Source organism: Bos indicus x Bos taurus, chromosome 2 (genome assembly GCF_003369695.1).
Source record: "Bos indicus x Bos taurus breed Angus x Brahman F1 hybrid chromosome 2, Bos_hybrid_MaternalHap_v2.0, whole genome shotgun sequence".
Classification (NCBI taxonomy): domain Eukaryota; kingdom Metazoa; phylum Chordata; class Mammalia; order Artiodactyla; family Bovidae; genus Bos; species Bos indicus x Bos taurus.
This window is the reverse complement of record NC_040077.1, coordinates 52,973,649-52,991,478: the sequence shown is the minus strand read 5'-3', so window position 1 is coordinate 52,991,478 and position 17,830 is coordinate 52,973,649. Positions and strand designations below refer to the sequence as shown.

General features: G+C 38.0%; 1 protein-coding gene across 1 annotated transcript in view; it reads left to right on the top strand.

Moving 5' to 3' along the window:
- The window catches only part of ARHGAP15 (Rho GTPase activating protein 15), a 698,712-nt gene that overhangs the window by 556,838 nt on the left and 124,044 nt on the right, over window positions 1-17,830 (top strand). The window lies entirely within an intron of this gene.

The window sequence follows — 17,830 nt, the reverse complement described above, 5'->3', positions numbered from 1 at the left end:
GAGGTAGAGCAGCATGCTACTGTGATATATGGCTATTGCAATGATTTTTTCCAACTCCTATCAAAAAGGCTATGTTGAGAATGAATGAGAAAGTATTTTAGAACATCCCTTTAAAGATGTAAGATACTGAACAAATGCTAACAGTGTTTCTTCAGATCAACTTTGTTTAAGAAAGTGCCTAGAAGGAAAAAGAGAGGAGTTTTTCATTTTTCAAGGCAAGGAGAATCAATCTCAACAATCTTGGCTTACCTAACTCATGCAGTACTTAGTATTTTTTTCATATATAAAATGGAGGGACTAACCAAGAGGTTAATGTGGTTGAGAAATATGTTGGAAAGGGACATATGTTTGCTAATCCATGCATTTTTGACATAACCTTGACATTAGTTCTTGAATTCTTAACTCAGCTCGAAGTTGTAGTTAGTATTTAAATATCCTTAAGCAATAGGAGAGTGGCCACATAGTTGCTTGGAAATGGCAAAACCACACCAGAGGAGGCACTGTTACCCAACGTGCACTAACTGAGTTAAAAAAAAAAATTGAAACTGTAAATACATTCTTATCCATTGCAGAGAGGTGCTGGCTTTATCATAGGGCTCACTGCTTCTTGTGAAATCTATATTGTGAGCTCAACAGACCTCCTCATGAGGTCTTAACTTTTCATGAAAAGGAACCAGCCAGGTAAAGTAATTCCCCAGGGGAGATGTCCATATATGCTGGCTCTGGGCTTCTTTGACCATCTTCTTTTGTCACTTCTTTGCTTTGTACCTGTGGAAGGTTGACCCTAGCCAGCTGTATTACAGAGATGCTACCACAGTCAAAGGAAGTGGCCAGTGGTAGTTGGCAGAGGGAGAGGGAAGGAAAAGATAACCCAGTTTTTTAGTTTATCCTCCACCCCTCTCTCCCTTTCCCACCCACCTTCCTCAGGTAGCTTCCCTACCCAAGGATCCATCTCCTCCATGTCTTTAGTCCATTCTGGCTCCAGCTTCCATCTGGTGATGGGGACACTCCTCCATTTGCCCCTCTAGCTGGGTAGTGGCTTTCTGCAGTCTCTAGTTACTTGGTTACTACACTCTTCCTTACTTGGCTCTCAGCTTCTTTACCACATGGGTAATCAGTTCCCTCTATTGGCGTCAATGCTTGAAGCGATGTCTGGTCACTGATTAGTCACTAGCAAATGTCATGCCAGTCAATGTCATGGTTCAGGTAGCTATAAAAGTATTTCCCTTTACTGCCTCACTACCTCCAAGCCCAGTTTGTGAAGGCTTAATGTTTCTCTTTGGTCACAAATTGAGAGATCTTCTGTTATGCTTTCATGACAGAGTTAAAAGGTGAATAGACCAAAAAGAATTTTGCATCCAGCTGTAATGCTCTGCTCCTGAAGAAGAAATATTATTTCATGTAAGATCAATTAATGATCATTTGTGCTGTTTGAAATACTGTTAGTTTTTATTATATGTTTGAAAGTCATCATTACATATTCCAAGAAGAGGGAACAGAAGGCATTTACTTTTTTAAGTAGTTTCTTTTTGGACCAAAAACAAACATTAATATGATAAGAACCTGCAATTGCCATAGTGATCCCTGTCTAATAACACCCATTGGGGTAACAAAAACACCTGCGATTATTTTATATTTCAGAATCCAAGTACTGCAGCTATTGATCTGAAATTCTATACCTGAGGTCAATACAACTGGGTCACCTGCATGTTATTTCGTAGGGGATTTAACCCACTGACTACTAGGAAATTAATTCCCTGGAAATAACTTGTGCTGAAGGCATTATTAATACCTTAAATGTGAACTCAGTACAAAAACACAGCTTTAGAGTTTTATGATAGGTGATGCAGTCTTGTAGCTAAAAGCCTGCTGGGCTTGTGGACATTTCCAGTACCTCTAAATCCTAGGAAATGTACTGTTTACCTCTATTCCCATCTCTTTTGTTCTGGTACTTCTACAGATCCAAAGGAAAGAGGCAACAAACAGTGTCTTTTCCATTTTACTACCTGCATCTTTTCAAAATTCCTGGGAAAGGAAAACTCGTTGGCACTTTTTATAATTATATCATTCATTTCCGATGATAACACAGGATACAGAAGAAATGGAAAAATCATGTGGAAAATAATTTCTAGCTCATAAAGTTTCTATGAGAATTATACAGCATAACGTTTTCCTCACTCTGTATTAGGTGCTCAATAAATGATTTGAAAGAAATTCATTTTTCAGAGGAATCAAGCAAGTCACAAAATACTTCCCAAGTTCATGTGGCTCAGAAGATTAGGCTTAGCATTAAGCTGCAGACTCTAAAACATAAATACCTTCCATCATCCTACACTGCCTTTCTGTGACTGTTTATCTAAAAGAAATCTTGCTGGAAGAATAAATAACTAGCTGCTGCCAAATATATGTCTGTTACATCATCCTATATAAGACATATATATCCTATATCATTCTACAGAAGATCATATCATTTGGTGTTTTTTTAAATCAAGGCTAGAATTAAATCATCAGAAATTTTAGTACTGAAGTTTTAGGTTAGAAATAAAGCTAGTGCTGGATTGGTCTCCTTGCTGTCCAGGGGACTCTTAGGGGTCTTCAACAGCACCGCAGCTAGAAGGCATCAATTCTTCGGTGCTCAGCTTTCTTTATGGTCTGACTCTAACATCCATACATGACTACTGGAGGAACCAGAACTTTGACCACAAGGACCTTTGTCCATAGAGTGATGTCTCTGCTTTTTAATACACTGTCTAGTATTGTCATGGCTTTTCTTCCAAGAAGCAAGTATATTAAATATAAGTATATATTATATACTCATATTAGTATATAATAATGTGTATGTTTACATATGTACTCATGTTCATTAGTAATTACTATATGTTCTTGAAACCTACTATTATGTTCTTAATTATTTTACAATTTAAACTTGAGATAAAAAGTCTTGTTTTAAGATGCCATCAAAAAGTATGAAAAACAAAATATGATAAATCATAAGTCAAGTGTGTTTGTGCTGTGTGTTTAAAAATGTCTCAAATGCATATTAATACAAATTTAAAAAAAAAGAAAAAGAAATAAAGCTAGTACTTTCCAAGAGTGTGCAATGTTTCAATACTTACTAATAGATACTAAAAGCACCAATGCTTTAAATGTTGCCCTCTTTGAGTACATTTAACCCTCCACTGTATTATTTTTATAACCAATTGTTCACACACCCCCTTTTGAAATGCATTTAGATATATGCAATATTATTTTCTTAAATCATGTGAGTAGTATTTCAAGTTTAAGTGTTATTAATATTACTTTTTTTACAGTTTCTCACTTGTATCAAACTACAACATTTACCAAACCAAATTTCACAGAGGAATTTATAATGGAAAGTGATAGATCGAGTCCTATCACTTCACATCCCCAGGCCTGTTCATAAGAGGAAACCTCCTTCAGCTATTTCAGTTTTTAATTTCTTCTAGCAGTTACTTACATAACTCTGGATAACATCTCTACTTCTTGACTTATCATCTATAGATAATTCCTAATAGGAAGTATCAGTTTATTCTATTCCACTTCCTCCATATTTGATAATCATGCTATTATATTTTGGTACTTAATATGAATAAGCCTCTGTTTCTTGTTTCATCAACATTCTATAATAACTCATAACTTCCCTTTGTAAGATAAGTATATTTTCCTTTCTGTACTTTCCTGTATCTCACTTCCTTTTTTTCACAGTCACTGGTCATTAACCCCTTGAAGTTTTAATGGTTTGACCAAATTGGAAACTAATAAACAGGATTTATATTTGTGTTACTATGAGTTTGTAAGTCTTGTTCATTGCCTATCCAAGAGATCTCACAAAAGACTTTTTCTTTAGAATTCACTGTTACAATCCTTACACTTCTCAAAGAATATTCTTCACCATATCCAACAGAATCTATTTTATTTCTCTCCAAAAATTGCTTAAACTATTGGCCATATTTGTTTCCCTTTATAGTTGGATCATGCTTTTATTGCGTACATTATTTATTTTTTCCCTGGAGTCTGTAATTGCTTATCTTTCTCTATGTTTTTTTTTCTTTTATAATGAACTTACTCTTCTGACTCTATTGTACAGTGTCCCAATTTTCCAGAATGCTTTCTTTTTAGAGCCTTCTGCCATTTACAGTGGTGCTTCTAGAACCTTGAAATCCCTGTTTCAGAGTGTTCAAACAGGGATTTCTTTCTGTTTTCTGAATTAGAGCCTCTGTTTCCTATAGGACATTGTGTGTTAGTTTCCTATTGCTGCCATAACAAATTACCTTGAACTCAGTGGCCTAAAATAATAGTAATTTATTACCGTATAGTTCAGTAGAACAAAAGTGTGACACTTGGTCTCACTGAGTGAAAATCAGAGTCAGAAGGACCATATTCTGGAGGTTCTGTGCGAGAATCCACTTCTCACTTTTTTCAGCTTCTAAAGTTGCCTGCGTGCCTTAGCCAGTGGTTCCCTTCCTCCACCTTCACAGCCAACAATCATACGACATCATATCCCTCCAACTTCTTCCATTGTAATATCTCCTTCAGACTTGCTTCTGATTACAATTTTCTCTTTTGAGGATCCTTGTTATTACCTTGGGCCCACTTGAATCATCCAGGACACTTCCCCATCTCAAAGTCCTTAATTTAATCCCATCTTCAAAATCTCTTCTGTCATGTAAAGGAATAATGTCACAGCCTTTGGGAATTAAAATATGGACTTCTTTATGGAGCCATTTTTTGCCTACTACAGGTTTTTTTCTTAATTTTTACAGATGGCACTTTCTTTATCTCCATATGATAAAAGCTCTTAATCCATCAGTTTTCATCTAACTGCCTCAAATCTAAACAATCATCAGCGCTGACATAATAGTAAAACTATAGGCTGCAAGGAGATCCAACCAGTCCATTCTGAAGGAGATCAGCCCTGGGATTTCTTTGGAAGGAATGATGCTAAAGCTGAAACTCCAGTACTTTGGCCACCTCATGCGAAGAGTTGACTCATTAGAAAAGACTCTGATGCTGGGAGGGATTGAGGGCAGGAGGAGAAGGGGACGACAGAGGATGAGATGGCTGGATGGCATCACTGACTCGATGGACATGAGTCTGGGTGAACTCCGGGAGTTGGTGATGGACGGGGAGGCCTGGCGTGCTGCGATTCATGGGGTTGCAAAAGTCGGACATGAATGAGTGACTGAACTGAACTGAACTGAATAGGCTGATTAGTAGATGAGAGGGAAATAAAGAGAAATGACCCCATGGATTTCCTTACAAAATGTTTTATCTATTATTTATGAGGGATAGGCTTAGAGATTTCTCTCAAGCCTAGGTCAAAGTTCAGTTATTCAAGGACTATCTTATAATTTCATTTTGGTCACCTTCTTCACCTCAGCTCTTTGCTGCTCATATTAGAGCATGATTTGAGGTTTGTTGATGTGTTATATTCTCAATTTCCAATGTTGCCTTTTGTGTGTAAAAATAATTACTTTTCCTCCCATCCCTGACCATGGCCCTGTGTATTTCCCGTCATAGGGATGCAAACATTGCTAATTCCACAATGAAAAAACCTGTGCTTCCAATACCAATCCCCTTGTCATTGTTTTCAGGTCTTCCCAATCCAGAATCAAACCCAGGTCTCTTGCATTGCAGTCAGATTCTTTATCATCTGAGCCACTAGGGAAGCCAAATATATATATACATAATGTTTATTACATATCACGCTTATTAGGTATCATGTTTGTTTTATATATAGCATGTTTATTTAATATATGTGTATATACATATGGAATTGAAAGTGAAAGTTGCTCAGTCGTGTCCAACTCTTTGTGACCCCATGGACTATACAGTCCATGAAATTCTCCAGGCCGGAATACTGGAGTGGGTAGCCTTTCCCTTCTCCAGGGAATCTTCCCAACCTAGGAATCAAATCCAGGTTTCCCACATCAAACCCAGGTCTCCCAGTTGGTACAGACTCTGTACCAACTGAGCCACAAGAGAAGCTCAAGAATACTGGAGTGGGTAGCCTATCCCTTCTCCAGCAGATCTTTCCAACCCAGGAATCGAACTGGTGTCTCCTGCATTGCTGCTGCTGCTGCTAAGTCGCTTCAGTCCTGTCAGGCAGATTCTTTACCAACTGAGCTATGAGGGAAGCCCGTATGTGTATGTGTACTTATGTATATAGGCCTTGGAGATTAGGCAAGCCAGCAATAAACTGAGACAGTAAAGATGTTCCATACAAGTCTTCAGTTTATTCATGTCAATGTATGGCAAAAAAAACTACAATATTGTAAAGTAATTAACCTCCACTTAAAATAAATAAATAAATAAAATGTTCAAGTCTTCAGTTTAAAGGTTCCAATCACACAGACATTTGAAGACAATATTTATGACCAGTTTTGGTATACACTGATTACTTAAGCAGTAAAACAAATTCTGAGAAATGGTATCCATAAGGTTGAATGAGCATCTTTGAAATCTAGGCCCCAAAGATAAAACATGCCCTGCTGCTGCTGCTGCTAAGTCGCTTCAGTTGTGTCTGACTCTGTGCAACCCCATAGACAGCAGCCCACCAGGCTCCCCCATCCCTGGGATTCTCCAGGCAAGAATACTGGAATGGGTTGCCATTTCCTTGTATCCTTAAATACAACTCATCCTGCTATATATCTGTCAGTCACACAACCCTCCTATAAAAAGGTGTTACCTTATGGCAGAAAGTATCCATTGCATGTCTTAATGTTTTTTTTTTCCCTTCTATGGCCATCATGCTACTTTACCTTTAAAGTATACTTTAAATAAGTAATTGGGGAAAAAACTAGTCAAGTATATTTGCAAATATTTTCTTTACTCTTGACTATCTTGCCCTTTGGTCAAACTATTTCTGATGCATCATCAACTCCATGATGATACTCTTTGGGAGAAAAGAAACAGAGCTTGCAAGGCACTTGACTACAAACAGTTGCTAAACATGAAAGCATGATAGTGACAAATTACCTTAAGACCAGAGAAAGGAAAAAGCAGGGTTTAAAGGGTAACCACAAAGACAACAGAGATGTAAAAATAATATAGTATAAAAATATTCTCTACAGCACCGTTTTAAGGAAATTTGAAATTAAAATAAAGGTAGATTTTACAAATACTCCCCTTTAACTACATTTTCCACTGCAAGCTAACATTCTTGCAGACTTGGCAGGGTTATTGTTGTGGTTGTTTTTTAATCAGTGTGTGTGTGTGTGTGTGTGTGTGTGTGTGTTAGCAAACTAGAAATTTTATGGTGGATGCCTCGCTTGTCTCTTAACTCATTCTAATTATATTCATAATTAAATTGTAAAAAAAATAGTTGACTGGAGCCAAATGGCTTGCACAGGTGTCTTTTTGTAGGAATGGTTTAGTGCTAGATAATAAACAACTGGACCTCCATCTACTTAATTTGGCTTAATGAAAAGTCCTTTATAAGTAAAACTAGAAGGTGATTCAGAACTAAAATTGGCCCTTGACGCTGAAATTAATTGAGTGGTAAGACATCACCTCCATGAGAAAATGCAGTGCTTATCTTTTTGTTTTTCCTTATAACTTTGTTTTACTTGCACTTCTTTCTTCCATATCTTTATGAGGTCACTTTTCAAAGCAATAAACTTCTCAAGCTGAGTGATCAGTCTGTCAACCTTCATGAGACAGCTTCCTGAGCATCTCTGCTCCCACTGAAGAGAAATGCTGTTAAAAATATATAGCAGAATGTAGAATTTACCCTCAGTACCTCAATGGACAACAGTTATCTTACCCTCTCCTCTAATGTAGATTTAGGTGACAGTTTTAATCAACTGTTATCCAGTTCACAGCACTAACAGAGCCTAATGAAACTGAAGGTCTGTGGTCTTTGAGATGCTTGTCTCATCTCACATTCATGGGTTGATACCCACACCACCGAGAGGGCTTCCAAAAAATTTTCTACTGACCCACTCCCAACTCTGAGTCTGACCACATTTCTGGGAGAAAGACCTCTTCTACTTCCCTAACAGGTTCCTTTTCTCTCACCCAATCCAGCGTAAATCTAGTTGTAAAGATAGGCTTCTTATGCAACTGGCTTGCAGTTTTCTTTTGAAGAAAAGACAAATTCTTTGTGAGGTCTTCAAAGCCTTCATGTCTGGTCACCCACAGCTGTCTTGCCTGGACCGTCTCACTCAAGCCCATTGGCTTCCTGGCCCTTACTTGAATGCCCCAGGTATATGGAGGGTCTGACTGCTCAACCTCTCTACCAGGGGCATGCCCCCATGTTTCACTCACATTTAACTCCTCAGTGAGGCCTACATCATCAGAGAAGCTAACATTTCTACATGCAGGGCACAGCACCACTTCCATTCAAATCCTGAGTCCTAAGACCTTTAACAAGAACACACGTCAATGTCTACATCTAGAAATAAATGTAAAAGTAATATCTTTCCCAATGGGACTGAAGGGGATTTAGTGAAATGCTAATCATGACAAGGGGCCTCCCTGGTAGCTCAGATGGTAAAGAATCCACTTGCAATGTGGGAGACCTGGGTTCGATCTCTGGGTTGGGAAGATCCCCTGGAGGACGGCATGGCAACCCACTCCAGTGTTCTTGCCTGGAGAATCCTCAGGGATGGAGGAGCCTGGCAGGCTATAGTCCATGGAGTCACAAAGAGTCAGACATGACTGAGCCACTGCGAACACCATAGCAATCATGACAAAGGCTTCCCAGTTGGCTCAGTTGTAAAGAATCTGCCTGCCAATGCAGGAAACACAGGAAACATGAGTTTAATACCTGGGTCAGGAAGATCCCCTGAAGGAGGAAATGGCAACCCACTCCAGTATTCTTGCCTGGGAAATCCCACGGACAGAGGAGCCTGGCAGGTTACAGTCCATGGGGTGCCAAAGAGTCAGACACAACTGAGCATGACTATCATGACAAGGCACTTATTTACAGATTTCTGGCATGTGGCCTTCAGTGAACGTTAGGTAGTAGTATCAAACCTGTGTACAGTCAGACTATCCTTCAGTCCACACTCTCACATGACTTTCCTATCTATTCCCACCATCTTTCTACTCATTTAATGACATTGTCTTGAGTGACACATATGACTACCTTTATTCTGCTCTAATATTGGTTTGCAGAATTCCAGACAGCACCAAATATGTTTCAGATAACATTCCAGGATATTCTCTTGCTTCAAGATCCAGCAACTCCCACTTTCTTTATCTCACAGCATCTCTCCTTTGTTCTGCCAGCAGTTCCCAAGCCCAACTCCACCTCATGACTCCAGAGCTTGTCCCTTCATTGTAAAACATACATCTTTATCATAACCCAGAGGCTTACCCTCCCCAACCTGATGCTGTCTTCCTTTTACTAAGTAGTAGAAATTGTAACATCAAGAGTGGCACCAGAAAAGAAAACTTCAAAGTATTGCTTTTTCCAAGTTGGGAAATTAGCTCCCTTGCTGATAGTGTTCCTGTGTTTTCTCTCGTGAAGGTCACAGACTCACAAGTTGGGATATAAGGAGTTTAGGGTGTGGCACAGGGAGGCTACTCACGAGCTTGTACAAGTATTTGTAACACTGTTGATCTTTCTCACAGAGCAAAACACTCAAAGAATTGTCAACTAAACCATACTCCACAAGAAGTCATCCCTCCTCATACACACACATAGACACAGGGACACACACACACACACATTCTCCAAACTGGAAGTGTTTCACTCTTCAACTCTCAGAGCTTATGACATTCTAGCTTTAAAAGGTAGACTTGTTTTTTTATCCTTTTATAATAATCTCAAGAAAACGTTCACGTTAACCTCCCTGAGCTATATTCGAACCTTGAGATGAGGTGAGAACTGATGCCTTACCCTCTGGTCTCTTACTTGCTCACACTCAGTCACACACGTTCAGTGCTCAGGCACCTGTCCTTGCTCCAATTCTCTACCTCTAAGTTCATAACAGAATTTTCTCCTAATAGCTTGTAGGACTATCATGGGGTTCTTAAAATGCAATGTGTCTTTGTCACTCTGTGTTGTTTGGAGAGTTACACTTTAGAAGTGATGTCTGCTGGAGTACTATACAAGTCCGGCAGGAATTCTGCTCATGTTGGAACAGCAGAATATACTCGTTGAGAATTGCCATGTTGTTTGGAGAATGGAATTTTCCCCTAAGGATTGAGTCACACATTTTCTACCTACACTTTGGGAAACAGAAACATGGAAAATGGATAGCCTTTTATAGAAAGCAAGTAGCAGTGCTAGTTTTACAAGTAAAAGTAGTATGCTTGAAAGAACAAAAGCAAATGTGTATCTTAAAAAAAAAAAAATCAATGCAGTTTAAAAAAAAAGTGTTGTATGGTATAATTATGTGTTTCCTCCTTTCATTGACTTATTTATAGTTTTCCATTTAAATATGCAGCTCACCCACATCCCCATTTTGAGCTTTCCAGGTGGCACTAGTGGTAAAGAATCCACCGGCCAATGCAAGAGATGCAAGAGACATGGGTTCAATCCTTGGGTCAGGAAGATCCCCTAGAGGAGGAAATGGCAACGTACTCCAGTTTTCTTGCATGGAAAATTCCATGGACAGAGAAGTCTGGTGTGTTACAGCCTTTAGGGTCTCAAAGAGTCAGACACAACTGAGCACACATGCACATCGCTTTTTATTTCATGCAATACCTTCACTTTCCAGAAAATTACTCTAAAAGTGTACATTTCTAAGGCCCTGAGTCCATGAAAACCAATCAGCTCTTAGCGCCTTTCTCTTTCACTTTTCACTTGGAGTGTCCAGCAGGTGAAAGAGTGTCTCTTTTAGATCTCAAGTCCATTCCTCTGCCAAGTAATGGATGGGCAGACCTAATTAATGCCATCTGTTGTGCTAACTGCAGGTTCATACTGTCCTTCCGATACATGAAATCAATATCTTTTGAGCTCCCCCTCCAGGTCCTTAACTCTACCTTCCATGATAAGATTGTTCTTTGACACTTTTCTGTATTTTTTCTCTGAGTAAAGCTCCCACCTTCAAATACTGTTACAGTGGAAGTTAGGATTTCAATGAAACAATTTGGGGGGTAGAGTGAACAAAAACATTCAGTAGCAGAAATCATTCTTGAGTGGAAAATTTTAGATGTGCTACTAATCAGTGTGGATAAAGTTTCTTGCCTTATTCTGGCAGTATCTTTTTATCACTGCAACACAAGGTTTAACTAGCTCTTTATTAATAGTAGTTTATTCTTATTTGATTGTATTATTGGGGTCTAAAACTGAATTTAAAGTTTCGGGTGTCACTTTTACCCGTTTCTCTTTCACATTAAATTTGTGCACTTTTTAACCTACAAGAAGATTTATGAATGCAACCCTCTACTATTGTGCTTTTTCCCTCATGATCCCAGGCTGTCAGAACAATAGCATTGGCAGAGGAGTTTCAGCTTTAAGTTTTGCATATTCACAAGACTTATCTCACCTGAGTCACGTAACAATTAGACCAAAATGCAAGTTTTTAACTGTAAATCCTTTAGTCTTACCATCTGATCTTCCTCTCAGCATTGTGGCATTTGCAAATCCGAACACTGTGTATTCCTTGGGTCTTGAATACATTTCAGGACCATGCAGCATAGACTGGAAAGCCATTTGAAACAATGGAGCAATGAGAGAGAACAATTTATAAGATTTTGTTAAGAATTTCAAATACTGTGCCAATAAGAAGAACTGTAGAAAAGAGCATCACAAATTTATAATATAGACATTCTTTAGACATTTGGACAGTTTTAAGAAGTCATTTGAATTATAAATGTTATAGTCTAATAGAATAATGTTAATGTATAAATAAATCCAGAAACAGCTCATGTAATTACAGTTTCAATTTATGGGTTACTTACCATATTTTCACTTGCATAAAGCCAAGTACAATATGTCCATTTTTCCATTTAAAGTAGTATTTAGGACCTCCTTTGTGATAGGTGTTGTTACTCCCATTGTTTCAGCTTAGAAAACTGAGGCTCGTGAAAATGAAATAGCGTACCAGCTGGGAAGTTGCTGGCTGAGATTTGAACCCCAAACTGGAAGACTCCAAAGCTGTTGTTCTTAACCAGGAAACTATCACTTCTGCCTAATTTGGATGAAGTGATAACAAGTCTACTTAGAATTTAGGTAATTAGTAGATTTAGATGTGGCTCAGATAAAGACTCTGTTGTCAAGAATTATAATGAGAGGAAACTAAATAGAACATGAATAAATTGTTATGTTCATACACATGGTCACAAAACCTCATTATTTATTTAAGACAAGCTTCTGTCCTAGCTATTCAATTTATAACAAATTTAATGAAATTTTTTTATTGCTTTCTGTATCCAAGGCAACATTGCAGGTACTCATTCTCATTCCTGGTCATTGGAAAAACTTTTAAAAATAAAACTAAGCACCAGTGAAATTCAAACATTCCTAGCAGATGGAGAAGAAATCCTTAAAGTGTAGAAACAAGACTCTATGTTCTTACTACATTTTCTAGGAAGTGAATTAAGAAATAGCATAAAATTTCTTACAACTTTCATCATATGTGTTATTGAATTGAAACGTGGAACTGCAGCAAAGCATTGCTTTGCCTCTCATGTCATGCGCTAGAATATATTTTCATAAAGTCTATAAAATAGATTCGTTATTTCAACCATCTTAATCATAATAGAAAAAGCCCAACTATAGTTAAAATATTGATACTATGTCCACTCACATGTAGTGATATTCTTTAAAAACAAACAAACAAACAAAAAAAGAGGTTAAACATCTTTGTTGAAACAGAGCAAATACAGAAAAGTACACAGATCTTGAGAGCGTTATTAATTTGGAATTATTTTTTATAAAATTGATTTTCCAGGCTTGTATGTTTGTGACTCTTTTCTCTGGTGATTAATCATAAATTATCTCTGTTGAATTTGTAAATATGAAACTGAGTGTAAGCTGTCTCATTTCTGGGTATAGAACTTAGGATATTGTTTTTCATCTCTTAACCTAACCTAAAGGTCCTTAGGGTAGGAGCCGTGTCTTAGTTATCTTCGTAGCTGCAGCTCTAGGTGAATGTAAAGACATAACATGCTTTGTGCTGGTTGTTTCATATAATTCCTCTTTTAACGACCCATTGTAATTAGCAGCAATGGACTGCTGAAGTGCGGTAATGAAAAGGACTGGCCATGAGGTAAATAAAAGAGGAGGAAACTGTGCTTAATATTACCCATTTTACTGATAACGGATTTAAGAATTAACTGCTAACATTTCTCCGAATGTCCTTCATCTTCTTTAAAACTCTGTGAAAATGTCACCATCAGAAGAATATACCAACTCTTGTTTTCGTACTTTCTGTATGACAAAATGGCATTACTATATAATTTACAAAGACTTCATCTTTGTGGCTTGAAAGTTTATGAGAGAATAAAGAGGAAATTAAATGAACAAAGAAAGGATTTTGATCAGCTAGTGAACTTTTGCAGTATTCAAAGGGTTACCTGAACTCCTCCTAAAACAACTTGCCAGACTTAAATGCAGGGCAGTGGTGGAGAGAACAGTGAAACTGTACTATAAAAATAAATTACTGTCATGAATATTAAGCAACAAGAATATAATAAACATGACTGTTTGCATGATTCTGATTTATTGGTATTGAAATGTGTATAAATTACGACACTCAGTGTTTATTCTAGTTGTTTCAGAATATGGGCCAAACAAAGCTGGGTGGACACTTCCCGCAGACCTTTCCATCTGCCACCAAATCCCCATTCCTCTGCTCCTGTGCTGAGTTTCTTATTTCTGTGGCATCAGGACCATGTGTGAGCAGCCATTCCTTTTAGTTTACTTGCAGACTGAAGTAGCTGGCCTTTCCAGGATCTGGTGTTACAACTACTACCCTTACGAAGTTTCTGCTCTCTGGCAGTCCAAAACCTCCAGCTTCAAAGCATCACAGAGGCCATTCCTACTTGCTCTATTAAACAGTGCTCACTTTTGACGTGGGAGGGTTCATGACTATGTTTATGGACTTCCGGGCACCAGATTTGGGATTTCCCAATGCTAAGCAGTATTGTATTTTACAAAGTTGCTTAGCAGTGGGTGTTCTGGATAACTAGTTCTGCTAGGTTAAAGATAAAGTGAGAGAGCATTGTGTATCCATGTAAAATCTGGTGGTACCTCAACTCCCATAAGATAACTACATGAATAGCACAAGCTTGCACTTGCTGATATTCACAAGTTGAAGTTATTAAGATTTGCCATCAGTTTTAATTGACACTCTTTGGAACCAGATATTTGTTAAACAGATGGCCAGAATAAGGTATCACACAAGAAAATAGCATTCTCCTTCCTCAGGTTTTTTAGTTTTAATGTTACATCTCATCAAAGTTTACTTCAGGAGATTAATTATTTTGGAGTTCTCTTTTCTCTAACATTGGTGGAAGCCTGCAAGGAAGATAGCCAAAATTTTAATAACCTTAACAAAAGATGCAGTTTCTGCATAGTGAAGTATGCTGCATGGATATAAGCTGATGATACCTATAAAGAAATGCTGATCATAGAAACACTTGGCTCTAGATGAAATGCCAGCTGAAGTTCACGATGAGGCAAGAATTGTTAGCTACTTAGAATTGGAAGTCTTACAACACTCTTGAGGGCATTTTAGCTATATATACATCAAAAGGTTTAAAAATTTGCATACCTTTGTATTGGCCACTACATATCTAGAAATTTACCGGAGGAAATTTTTATAGATATGCACAAGAATGTGTACAAAACTTGTTTATAGAGCTCCTGTTTAAAATAGTGAACAATGTAAGAGTAACATATTTGTCTGAAAGTTAAATTATGGCACATTAATATAATGAAATAGTATACAATTGTTAAATTATGTTACAGAAAACATTGCTTCACAAGGTAAAATGAGTATAAATATTAAAAGAGAGCATAAGTGTGTACAATATTAATCTACTTTTAAATATGTATATAATTATCTGTAAGTAAAGACCAAGTATTTATTTCAAAATCTTAACAGAGGTTTTCTCTGATGAGGCTTCTCTTGTGGCTCAGATGGTAAAGAATTCACCTGCAATGCAAGGGACCCGGGTTCTATCCCTGGGTCAGGAAGATCCCTGGAGGAGGGCATGGCAATCCACTCCAGTATTCTTATCTGGAGGAGCCTGGCAGGCAACAGTCCATAGGGTCACAAAGAGTTGGACATGAATGCGTGACTAACACTTTCACTTTTTCACTTTCTCTGAATAACTATATAGCCTTTGCTTGACACTCTTTTCTTGCTTTTCTGTGTTCTGTAAATTTCTTTAGTAAGTACATTTGTAATAATAAAACACTAAGAATAAAAGATATAAAAAGAGGGTGAGTTGACATTGTTATAAGAGATCCCGAGTGGTTACCCTAAAGGATTTGGAAAATGGTTTTGACCTAAAACACCTTCATAGAAACAGATTCCTGGTCAATTTTGATTCTGATAGATTTTGAGTGAGTGTGCCTGAGAGGAAGTAGAGGAATTTTTACCAAAAAGCAATGAGCAAATCCTCAGGTGATACAGATGTCTAGTCAGATTCCGGAACCATTGATTTTGATCCCTTCTCCTCAGTAAAGCTGAAAAGGAGGAAGAAGCTCTTTCTCTGAACAGACTATTGGCATCATAGCAGCTCACCCCAAGCCATGTGTGTGCTCCTTGAGGGAGAGATTAAAGAAGTAAGAGGTAAATTCCCCAAACTAGAGAAGAAATTAAAAGACATTTGCTCCTTGGAAGAAAAGCTATGACAAATCTAAACAGCGTATTAAAAAGCAGAGACATCATTTGATGACAAAAGTCCATCTAGTCAAATCTATGGTTTTTCCAGTAGTCATGTAGATGTGAGAGTTGGATCATTAAGAAGGGTGAACACCAAAGAACTGATGCTTTCGAACTATGGTGTCAGAGAAGACTCTTGAGAGTCGCTTGGAGAGCAAGGAGGTCAAACCAGTCAATCCTAAAGGAAATCAACCCCAAATATTCATTGGAAGGACTGATGCTGAAGCTGAAACTATACTTCAATACTTTGTACACTTGATGCAAGAGCCAACTCATTGGAAAAGACCCTGATGCTGGGAAAGATTGAAGGCAGGAGGAGAAGGGGACAACACAGGACGAGATGGTTGGATGGGATCACCGACTCAATAGACGTGAGTTTGAGACAACTCCGGGAGATAGTGATGGACAGGAAAGTGTGGTGTGCTGAGGTCCATGGGGTTGCAAAGAGCTGGACACGGCAGAGCTACTGAACAACAACAGAGAAGAATACGCAACCCTATGGGTTCTAGCTGTACCATAAGTGATCGAACGCTATATAGAGGAGAGAGAGAAAAGGGCAGTGGTTGGGATGACTTCATGGAGGAGTCATTCAGTGTGTTTGGAGTTTGGAAAAGCCAGCCCAGGAAAGAACACAAGCACTGGCTCTAGACCTGAGATGAGTGTGTTGTTCCAGTGAAAGTGAAGAATCTGAGCAAAAAGCACTAAAGATTTTGGAGATAACAAATGAAGATGAGGAGCAGAGATACAGTTAAGCCAGTGTTACAAATCCCATGAAGGTTGTGGGCAACAACTCTAGTATTTGATCTTGTATCCTCCTGCCTAACACAGTACCTTTCACAGAAAAGTGACTCAGCAAATACTTGGTCAATAAATTAACTAATTAATTGCAGAGAATTCAATACTACAGGAGGGTTTTCATTTTAATCCACAGTAGAGGAAATTCCATTAAACATTTTTGAGAAAAGTAGTGAAAAACTGAAAAGTATGTTTTAGAGAAATTATTTCATGGTAATTGACAGATGTGTTTAAGAGGAGAGATAGGAGACATGAATCCCTGTTGTGTTATCTACCTACTAGCATTGGACCTGGCCACCAATTGAATATGACCTTGGACAAGTAACCTAACTACTCAGGGACTCAGTTTTTTTTGTTTTTTTTTCTCTAAAGTAATGAAATGATACCATGTCAGAATTCTGAAACTGAGATACATACATAGATGTGCAAGCATTTCACGATCCACTGCCCAAAGTGTTGTTCAAATTTCTATTTATGCACACCTGTGTATTTTCTGGAACAGAAATCTCAGAAAATATGTGACCTTGAAAAAATTTATAACATAAGCACTACTCAGAATGTGGTCTGCAGACTGGTAGCATCAGACTCACCTGGGATCTTGTTAGATATGAAAATCCTGGGGCCCGATTCCAGACTTTCTGAATGACAATGTCTGGGAACAAAGCCCAGGAATCCGTTTTTATAAGCTCCCAAGGTTATTCATCTGCATGCAAAAGTTTAAGAATCTAGTAGCTGGATGAGTTCTAAGCTTCTCACCAACTTGAAAATCTTTGCCGGCTTTGTAAAAGAAAGAAAGGAAAAGAAGAAGGTACTGGTAAAGATTACCAGAAAAGAGAAAAGTCGCCAAGAGGTAATGGGAACTTAAGACAGACTATCGTGGTCAGATTTTAAACCTAGATAATCAAGAGAACAGAACTGTATTTGACAGAAATAGAGAAGCTTTGTTGGCTGTTTGGCATGCCGTAGGAGACTGGACCAAACACAACTCATTGATGAACTGATTTTTCTTCCTGACATTGTTCTTATAGACTTTGGAGCAAGACAGTTCAATGTGCCTTTGTGCTTCAAGTTATTCTGGGATAACTCAACTGATTAGAACTATTTGAATACTGAATAGATGATCAGAAGTAGAAAGTGTTTAGAATGAAAATTTTGGCAAAATCAAAGATAACATGATATCTTGGTGTGTGTGTGTGTGTGTGTGTGTGTGTGTGTGTAGCAAT